This window comes from Vanellus vanellus, assembly GCF_965231255.1.
Source record: "Vanellus vanellus genome assembly, contig: HAP1_SCAFFOLD_36, whole genome shotgun sequence".
NCBI classification, from domain to species: Eukaryota; Metazoa; Chordata; class Aves; order Charadriiformes; family Charadriidae; genus Vanellus; species Vanellus vanellus.
The window spans coordinates 915,849-926,558 of NW_028127470.1; positions in this window are offsets into that span (position 1 = coordinate 915,849).

A 10,710-nucleotide genomic window follows, 5' to 3' on the forward strand; every position below is an offset into this window, starting at 1 on the left:
GGGGAATGTATACATGTATATCCACAGTCTAAGGAGGGTCACCTTTTGCTGGAACTTGGATCTCACTCCCTACCCCAATCCAAAATGCGAGAACAGAGCTAGCTCTGGAAGGACAGAGCCCTCTACGAGCTAGGAGCCACGAGGCAATCAGTAGATCGCAGGCTGATGATTTGCTTTCTGCATCTGAATGATCTTGCCGAAGCCACCTCTTCCCACATCATAGTCTGTCCGGTATTCATCTCGCACCTGTCCTCCAGTTTTTCCTCTTCCATACTGTCGCCCCTCCTTAAACCCTGCATCCCAGTCAGTTTGAATGATGCGATCATCTAGTCGCGTGTCGTTGATAAATCGCATTGCGTGTTCAGCGTCTGCTCTTGTGTAGTATTCGACGAAGCAGAAGCCACGTGCAGCGAGGTTCCAGAAAGCTTTGGAGATGTCTCCAATTCAAGGCACACACTTGCGCCATCCAGGCCACCTTGAGGAGAAGCCATGGCCTGATGGCAGCTGCGTGGCAGGAGACCTGTACTCATACCTCTCTTTGGGACACCTGCTGTGGAAATCCAATGACCCTATATGGGCAAAGACTTGCAAGATCTCTGAGAATTGTCCCCTCAAAAGAGCTGCCTCTGTCTGAGAGCTAAAGAAGCCCAATGGGCGCCCGCTGCCCATCAGCCCAAGGGACGTGGCTTCTCCGGGCTCTCCCAGGGCCCTGCTCTTACAACACCCACTCTGGCCTTTTTTTGCAGCAGGCCAAGTCGCGGACAGCTCCTGCTCCCTGTCTCTCCTGGCACCCGGCTCACAGCTGCCAATAACCTCTCCTCCAAGACCAAGGCAAGAGCAAAGTGCCAGCTCTTCTCAGTAGCAACCTACAGGGGGTAGCGGGAGGTGCAGCGACTCACTGAGTGTCTGCCAAAGCCATCACTGCCCGAGTTACACCACCAATGCGCCTTCTAGAGTAGTGGCCACACACCCATGTGCAGCTGCTGAGAAAAAACAGCCCCTTACTCAAGAGAAAAACCACCCTCCGACTCAAGACCAATCGAACCCGCTCCGAGATGTCCTGTGTCTTTGCCTCTGCAACTATGGAGAGAACATGAGGAAGTGGGAGGGAGAACTGGAAGGTTGCTCTGACCTATGGTAGGCCATCCTACGGACCAGGTAGGAACTCCTCTGCTAATCGTAGGTGCTGTGGTCAACGTTTGAGGTGCCCTGCCTCCAGCCATGAGGAGGAGAGGGACAACTGGATTTGTTGGACTGTGTGGATTCGATGGCCTGGCACGTCAGAGCCACAAAAGTATAAAGCCCTAGTGGGCACTGGTGCCCAGCGTAAAGATCAGCAGGTGCCAATTGCTGCTGCCACGGTGCATCGACAGCAGTATCGCACCAACTGGGACTCCCTCATTCCTATCAACGGCTAGAGAGCCAAGGAGTGATCAGCAAAACTCGCTCACCCTTGAACAGCCTTATATGGCCAGCGCAAAAGTCTGATGGGAACTGGAGACTAACAGTAGACTATCGTGGCCTGAATGAAGTCACACCACCTGGTCCTGAGGCACAGCTCCTCCTGGCGCCCCCATTACCAGGACTGAGCTGGATGTTCAAGGGTAAAGTTCCCTCTACTCATCACACCACCGATGCTACCCTGGAGTAAGTGGATTGCCTCAATGACACAGCGAGCTCAAACAGGAAACCCTAATTGCCCAGGAATGGTAGAAGTGATCACAAACTGGCCCGAAGGCAAGGCCTTTGGGGTGCCACCAGAGGAGGTGGTGACACGTGCTGAGGAAGCTCCACCATATCATGAACTCTCATTCTCTCAGCTAATGAGAACCAGCATGCTCTGGTTACTGATGGGCCTTGTCGTACTGTAGGAAAGCATCGAAGGTGGAATGCTGCGGTGTGGAGTCCTACAGGACGAGTGGCAGAAGCTGCTGAAGGACAAGGTGAGCGGAGTCAATCTGCAGAGGGAAAAGCCATCCAGCTGGCGTTAGCTGTTGCTGAAGGAGAAAAGTGGCCAAGACTCTCTCTCTCTCCTGACTCCGGGACGGCAGCAAATGCTCTGCGGGGGCGGCTAAAGCAGTGGAAGCAGAGCAACTGGCAGCCCTGTCCTGCCGGCTGGGCCTGTACTCTGTGTCTGTCGGGGCTCTGGTTGCCGGGGGCAGCTGTGAGGCGCTGAGGCGGGGGGGCTGGTTGGCGGCTGTGCCGGTGATGCGCTCTGGCGCTTGTGACATCAGAGGGGCCGTGTCACAATGGGGGCAGCTATAAAAGGCGCCCGCAGGCAGCGCTGCCCCAGCACAGCCTGAGCCAGAGGTGAGTGCGCAGGCGGCGGGAGGCTGGGCCGGAGCGGGGCCCGGGCAGAACGGCGGGCCCCCGGGGGGGTGGGTTCTCATCCTGCATCAAGGGCCCAGCCGCTGGCGGGAGCGCCTGGGGCCGTGCACGCTGCCACCGCCGCCACCGGGGCTGGGCGCAGGCCTTGCTGCCCCCCAGCTGTCTCGCCCCCTCTCCTGCCTGCCCCCAGCTCCCTGCAGTGCAGCGGCAGGGCCCTTGCGCCACCACTTCCTGCCCTCCCAGCCCCACTCAACCCCTTCTCTCCCTCCTCCCACAGGCCATGGCTGACACAACCTTCCTCCCCCTGCTCGTGCAGAGCATCCTCCAGCTCCTGCACATGGTCTGCCAGGAGCTGGGTGAGGCCACCTGCGGGCACATGCGGCAGCACGCGCAGCAGCTGAGCCAGCCCAAGACTCGGCTGCTGCAGGACATGGAGCAGAACGCCTCGGCCTGGGGAGACCTGCTCTTCGCTGCCTTGCAGCACTGGCAGGTCTGGGCGCTCGCTGCAGTCCTCGTCCTGATCTTCAGGCTCTGCCGGCACCTCAGCAAAAGGAGCCCCCAGCCAGGCAGCAGCGCTGCAGAGGAGAGCTCAGGCAGCAGCACAGAGTGCGGCAACGAACAATGTGCAGGAGAAGGTTCTGGCGACTATGAGAAGCGTGTGTTTGGGAGGTTTGCAAAGCGCATCCGGTCGTCAGTGCAGCGCCTGGCCTACAGGAGCCGCGTGGTGGAGGAGCTGGTGGGCGACCTCCTGGCTGTCCTGCAAGAGCGCTTGTCCAACAGTTTCTTCCCGGTCCTGCAGCCAGCCATCGGGGTGGGTAGCGCCTTCGAAGGTTGGAGTCCCCGTGGGCGTGATGCTGTGTACCGCCTGCTTGTGCCCCTTAAGCCCCCCCGTGGGCACGTTTTCCACCTGGAGCTGGGCACTGCAGCGGAGATGCCGGCAAAGAACTCCCGCGTCCGCGTGGAGCTGGCGTGTACCTGCAGCAGGGATCAGCTGGTGGAGAACACGCCGTTCTACCTCCACCACCCCCAGGAGGAGGAGCTGAGGAAAAGTCCGTCTGCCAGCCTCCTTGGCACCCTCTGCACCGGCTCCTACCTGGATGTGCACAAAACCGCCCAGTGGTTGCAGAACCTGGTGAGCTCAGCCTGGGAAGAGATGCCTCAGGCGCAGCACTACAGCATGAAGGTGCTGCCTTCCAGCCGCTCCTGCAAGCTGCAGCTGACAAACGCCTCTGGGAAAAGCCTCCTCGTTGACATCATGTTTGGGGTGCGGCGAGGCGACTCGGACATCTTCCTGAGCAGCCGGGAGACTCCAGAGGCCATCCTCACCCCCAGCACAACATGGGCAGAGAGCTACGCGGTGGCAGAGGTGAAGTTCTTCAGGCATGTGGCCAGGCAGGCCCCACACGACACCTCCCACCTCAAATGCCTCCAGCTCTTTGCCGCTATCCTGCTGGGCACCGGCTTTTCCACCGCTACCTTCAAGACGGTTGCCATGCACCTCCTCAACACCTTACCAGTGTCGAGCTGGAGCAGGAGGGAATTCCTCATGCGGCTGCAGGATATCCTGTGGTACCTGCGCGGCTGCCTGCACGACAAACGCCTCGACCACTTCTTCTTTGCTAATGAGAACATGCCCGAGGACATCGTCTTGCCCCCAGCCCTCCAAACAGCGGAGCCACTCAACCTCTTCCAGCGCCTGCTGCATGACCCAGCCGCCCACGCCAAGGCAATGCGTGAGGCCGATGAGCTGCAAGATCGGCTCACAAGCCTGCTCTTCTACGGACACCGAAAGAGCTCCTCACGCACGGAGCTCTCTTAGTGTCCCCTAGATACTCCCCTGGGAGCTGGTGCTGCGGAACTGAGCACGCTGGGCACGCACAACACGCTACTCAGTCGGCTCTGGGAACTGCTGCCACACCTTTCCTCTGCAGCAGAACCGCACTCTGGGGAGTGGGACGCGATGCGGCTGGAGTCGCCCTTGCAAGGAGCCTTGCGACAGAGACTCCTGTTACCACGGGCACAGCCACCGCCCTGTCCCTCGCGGAGCTTTACCCTGTACATAGATGTCAATAAATCATTTGTTTCACACCCAAACGTGCGTCTGTGCATGTGTGGACATGGGTTTTGGGGGGAAGGCGGGCATAGGGTGCTGAGCGCTCGGCTGCCCTAGAGTGGCGGAGCATTTTGCTGAAGAGCTGATGTGCTGGGCTCTGCTTTCACTGATTGTGGAGCTAAGGCTGGCACCTGTCTCTGCTCCATTGCTGGGGCAATGGCAATCACTTGTTCCCCTCCACAGCTCTGCACATTGCCTGGGTGGCTCCGTAGGTAGGGAGCCTGCAGTGGCCCTGGTAGCCCGACAGCCCTTGGGTGACCCCCGTGAGGTGGTTAGGACGCTGCCCGAGTGGGGAGCCCTGTGCACAGGGAACAAGTGTCACGACTGCTGAGCAGGGCTCTGCCTCCTGTACGAGCACCAGGCTCATTCTCCATACCCTCGTGGGACCTGCGCAACCTTCACCCGGCACACGTCACACGTGTTTTTTTTCCCTTGTTGCCCTGTAACAGCACAGAACATCCTCTCTAGCCAGAAGGAAGGGGGAATGTATACATGTATATCCACAGTCTAAGGAGGGTCACCTTTTGCTGGAACTTGGATCTCACTCCCTACCCCAATCCAAAATGCGAGAACAGAGCTAGCTCTGGAAGGACAGAGCCCTCTACGAGCTAGGAGCCACGAGGCAATCAGTAGATCGCAGGCTGATGATTTGCTTTCTGCATCTGAATGATCTTGCCGAAGCCACCTCTTCCCACATCATAGTCTGTCCGGTATTCATCTCGCACCTGTCCTCCAGTTTTTCCTCTTCCATACTGTCGCCCCTCCTTAAACCCTGCATCCCAGTCAGTTTGAATGATGCGATCATCTAGTCGCGTGTCGTTGATAAATCACATTGCGTGTTCAGCGTCTGCTCTTGTGTAGTATTCGACGAAGCAGAAGCCACGTGCAGCGAGGTTCCAGAAAGCTTTGGAGATGTCTCCAATTCAAGGCACGCACTTGCGCCATCCAGGCCACCTTGAGGAGAAGCCATGGCCTGATGGCAGCTGCGTGGCAGGAGACCTGTACTCATACCTCTCTTTGGGACACCTGCTGTGGAAATCCAATGACCCTATATGGGCAAAGACTTGCAAGATCTCTGAGAATTGTCCCCTCAAAAGAGCTGCCTCTGTCTGAGAGCTAAAGAAGCCCAATGGGCGCCCGCTGCCCATCAGCCCAAGGGACGTGGCTTCTCCGGGCTCTCCCAGGGCCCTGCTCTTACAACACCCACTCTGGCCTTTTTTTGCAGCAGGCCAAGTCGCGGACAGCTCCTGCTCCCTGTCTCTCCTGGCACCCGGCTCACAGCTGCCAATAACCTCTCCTCCAAGACCAAGGCAAGAGCAAAGTGCCAGCTCTTCTCAGTAGCAACCTACAGGGGGTAGCGGGAGGTGCAGCGACTCACTGAGTGTCTGCCAAAGCCATCACTGCCCGAGTTACACCACCAATGCGCCTTCTAGAGTAGTGGCCACACACCCATGTGCAGCTGCTGAGAAAAAACAGCCCCTTACTCAAGAGAAAAACCACCCTCCGACTCAAGACCAATCGAACCCGCTCCGAGATGTCCTGTGTCTTTGCCTCTGCAACTATGGAGAGAACATGAGGAAGTGGGAGGGAGAACTGGAAGGCTGCTCTGACCTATGGTAGGCCATCCTACGGACCAGGTAGGAACTCCTCTGCTAATCGTAGGTGCTGTGGTCAACGTTTGAGGTGCCCTGCCTCCAGCCATGAGGAGGAGAGGGACAACTGGATTTGTTGGACTGTGTGGATTCGATGGCCTGGCACGTCAGAGCCACAAAAGTATAAAGCCCTAGTGGGCACTGGTGCCCAGCGTAAAGATCAGCAGGTGCCAATTGCTGCTGCCACGGTGCATCGACGGCAGTATCGCACCAACTGGGACTCCCTCATTCCTATCAACGGCTAGAGAGCCAAGGAGTGATCAGCAAAACTCGCTCACCCTTGAACAGCCTTATATGGCCAGCGCAAAAGTCTGATGGGAACTGGAGACTAACAGTAGACTATCGTGGCCTGAATGAAGTCACACCACCTGGTCCTGAGGCACAGCTCCTCCTGGCGCCCCCATTACCAGGACTGAGCTGGATGTTCAAGGGTAAAGTTCCCTCTACTCATCACACCACCGATGCTACCCTGGAGTAAGTGGATTGCCTCAATGACACAGCGAGCTCAAACAGGAAACCCTAATTGCCCAGGAATGGTAGAAGTGATCACAAACTGGCCCGAAGGCAAGGCCTTTGGGGTGCCACCAGAGGAGGTGGTGACACGTGCTGAGGAAGCTCCACCATATCATGAACTCTCATTCTCTCAGCTAATGAGAACCAGCATGCTCTGGTTACTGATGGGCCTTGTCGTACTGTAGGAAAGCATCGAAGGTGGAATGCTGCGGTGTGGAGTCCTACAGGACGAGTGGCAGAAGCTGCTGAAGGACAAGGTGAGCGGAGTCAATCTGCAGAGGGAAAAGCCATCCAGCTGGCGTTAGCTGTTGCTGAAGGAGAAAAGTGGCCAAGACTCTCTCTCTCTCCTGACTCCGGGACGGCAGCAAATGCTCTGCGGGGGCGGCTAAAGCAGTGGAAGCAGAGCAACTGGCAGCCCTGTCCTGCCGGCTGGGCCTGTACTCTGTGTCTGTCGGGGCTCTGGTTGCCGGGGGCAGCTGTGAGGCGCTGAGGCGGGGGGGCTGGTTGGTGGCTGTGCCGGTGATGCGCTCTGGCGCTTGTGACATCAGAGGGGCCGTGTCACAATGGGGGCAGCTATAAAAGGCGCCCGCAGGCAGCGCTGCCCCAGCACAGCCTGAGCCAGAGGTGAGTGCGCAGGCGGCGGGAGGCTGGGCCGGAGCGGGGCCCGGGCAGAACGGCGGGCCCCCGGGGGGGTGGGTTCTCATCCTGCATCAAGGGCCCAGCCGCTGGCGGGAGCGCCTGGGGCCGGGCACGCTGCCACCGCCGCCACCGGGGCTGGGCGCAGGCCTTGCTGCCCCCCAGCTGTCTCGCCCCCTCTCCTGCCTGCCCCCAGCTCCCTGCAGTGCAGCGGCAGGGCCCTTGCGCCACCACTTCCTGCCCTCCCAGCCCCACTCAACCCCTTCTCTCCCTCCTCCCACAGGCCATGGCTGACACAACCTTCCTCCCCCTGCTCGTGCAGAGCATCCTCCAGCTCCTGCACATGGTCTGCCAGGAGCTGGGTGAGGCCACCTGCGGGCACATGCGGCAGCACGCGCAGCAGCTGAGCCAGCCCAAGACTCGGCTGCTGCAGGACATGGAGCAGAACGCCTCGGCCTGGGGAGACCTGCTCTTCGCTGCCTTGCAGCACTGGCAGGTCTGGGCGCTCGCTGCAGTCCTCGTCCTGATCTTCAGGCTCTGCCGGCACCTCAGCAAAAGGAGCCCCCAGCCAGGCAGCAGCGCTGCAGAGGAGAGCTCAGGCAGCAGCACAGAGTGCGGCAACGAACAATGTGCAGGAGAAGGTTCTGGCGACTATGAGAAGCGTGTGTTTGGGAGGTTTGCAAAGCGCATCCGGTCGTCAGTGCAGCGCCTGGCCTACAGGAGCCGCGTGGTGGAGGAGCTGGTGGGCGACCTCCTGGCTGTCCTGCAAGAGCGCTTGTCCAACAGTTTCTTCCCGGTCCTGCAGCCAGCCATCGGGGTGGGTAGCGCCTTCGAAGGTTGGAGTCCCCGTGGGCGTGATGCTGTGTACCGCCTGCTTGTGCCCCTTAAGCCCCCCCGTGGGCACGTTTTCCACCTGGAGCTGGGCACTGCAGCGGAGATGCCGGCAAAGAACTCCCGCGTCCGCGTGGAGCTGGCGTGTACCTGCAGCAGGGATCAGCTGGTGGAGAACACGCCGTTCTACCTCCACCACCCCCAGGAGGAGGAGCTGAGGAAAAGTCCGTCTGCCAGCCTCCTTGGCACCCTCTGCACCGGCTCCTACCTGGATGTGCACAAAACCGCCCAGTGGTTGCAGAACCTGGTGAGCTCAGCCTGGGAAGAGATGCCTCAGGCGCAGCACTACAGCATGAAGGTGCTGCCTTCCAGCCGCTCCTGCAAGCTGCAGCTGACAAACGCCTCTGGGAAAAGCCTCCTCGTTGACATCATGTTTGGGGTGCGGCGAGGCGACTCGGACATCTTCCTGAGCAGCCGGGAGACTCCAGAGGCCATCCTCACCCCCAGCACAACATGGGCAGAGAGCTACGCGGTGGCAGAGGTGAAGTTCTTCAGGCATGTGGCCAGGCAGGCCCCACACGACACCTCCCACCTCAAATGCCTCCAGCTCTTTGCCGCTATCCCGCTGGGCACCGGCTTTTCCACCGCTACCTTCAAGACGGTTGCCATGCACCTCCTCAACACCTTACCAGTGTCGAGCTGGAGCAGGAGGGAATTCCTCATGCGGCTGCAGGATATCCTGTGGTACCTGCACGGCTGCCTGCACGACAAACGCCTCGACCACTTCTTCTTTGCTAATGAGAACATGCCCGAGGACATCGTCTTGCCCCCAGCCCTCCAAACAGCGGAGCCACTCAACCTCTTCCAGCGCCTGCTGCATGACCCAGCCGCCCACGCCAAGGCAATGCGTGAGGCCGATGAGCTGCAAGATCGGCTCACAAGCCTGCTCTTCTACGGACACCGAAAGAGCTCCTCACGCACGGAGCTCTCTTAGTGTCCCCTAGATACTCCCCTGGGAGCTGGTGCTGCGGAACTGAGCACGCTGGGCACGCACAACACGCTACTCAGTCGGCTCTGGGAACTGCTGCCACACCTTTCCTCTGCAGCAGAACCGCACTCTGGGGAGTGGGACGCGATGCGGCTGGAGTCGCCCTTGCAAGGAGCCTTGCGACAGAGACTCCTGTTACCACGGGCACAGCCACCGCCCTGTCCCTCGCGGAGCTTTACCCTGTACATAGATGTCAATAAATCATTTGTTTCACACCCAAACGTGCGTCTGTGCATGTGTGGACATGGGTTTTGGGGGGAAGGCGGGCATAGGGTGCTGAGCGCTCGGCTGCCCTAGAGTGGCGGAGCATTTTGCTGAAGAGCTGATGTGCTGGGCTCTGCTTTCACTGATTGTGGAGCTAAGGCTGGCACCTGTCTCTGCTCCAGTGCTGGGGCAATGGCAATCACTTGTTCCCCTCCACAGCTCTGCACATTGCCTGGGTGGCTCCGTAGGTAGGGAGCCTGCAGTGGCCCTGGTAGCCCGACAGCCCTTGGGTGACCCCCGTGAGGTGGTTAGGACGCTGCCCGAGTGGGGAGCCCTGTGCACAGGGAACAAGTGTCACGACTGCTGAGCAGGGCTCTGCCTCCTGTACGAGCACCAGGCTCATTCTCCATACCCTCGTGGGACCTGCGCAACCTTCACCCGGCACACGTCACACGTGTTTTTTTTCCCTTGTTGCCCTGTAACAGCACAGAACATCCTCTCTAGCCAGAAGGAAGGGGGAATGTATACATGTATATCCACAGTCTAAGGAGGGTCACCTTTTGCTGGAACTTGGATCTCACTCCCTACCCCAATCCAAAATGCGAGAACAGAGCTAGCTCTGGAAGGACAGAGCCCTCTACGAGCTAGGAGCCACGAGGCAATCAGTAGATCGCAGGCTGATGATTTGCTTTCTGCATCTGAATGATCTTGCCGAAGCCACCTCTTCCCACATCGTAGTCTGTCCGGTATTCATCTCGCACCTGTCCTCCAGTTTTTCCTCTTCCATACTGTCGCCCCTCCTTAAACCCTGCATCCCAGTCAGTTTGAATGATGCGATCATCTAGTCGCGTGTCGTTGATAAATCGCATTGCGTGTTCAGCGTCTGCTCTTGTGTAGTATTCGACGAAGCAGAAGCCACGTGCAGCGAGGTTCCAGAAAGCTTTGGAGATGTCTCCGATTCAAGGCACGCACTTGCGCCATCCAGGCCACCTTGAGGAGAAGCCATGGCCTGATGGCAGCTGCGTGGCAGGAGACCTGTACTCATACCTCTCTTTGGGACACCTGCTGTGGAAATCCAATGACCCTATATGGGCAAAGACTTGCAAGATCTCTGAGAATTGTCCCCTCAAAAGAGCTGCCTCTGTCTGAGAGCTAAAGAAGCCCAATGGGCGCCCGCTGCCCATCAGCCCAAGGGACGTGGCTTCTCCGGGCTCTCCCAGGGCCCTGCTCTTACAACACCCACTCTGGCCTTTTTTTGCAGCAGGCCAAGTCGCGGACAGCTCCTGCTCCCTGTCTCTCCTGGCACCCGGCTCACAGCTGCCAATAACCTCTCCTCCAAGACCAAGGCAAGAGCAAAGTGCCAGCTCTTCTCAGTAGCAACCTAC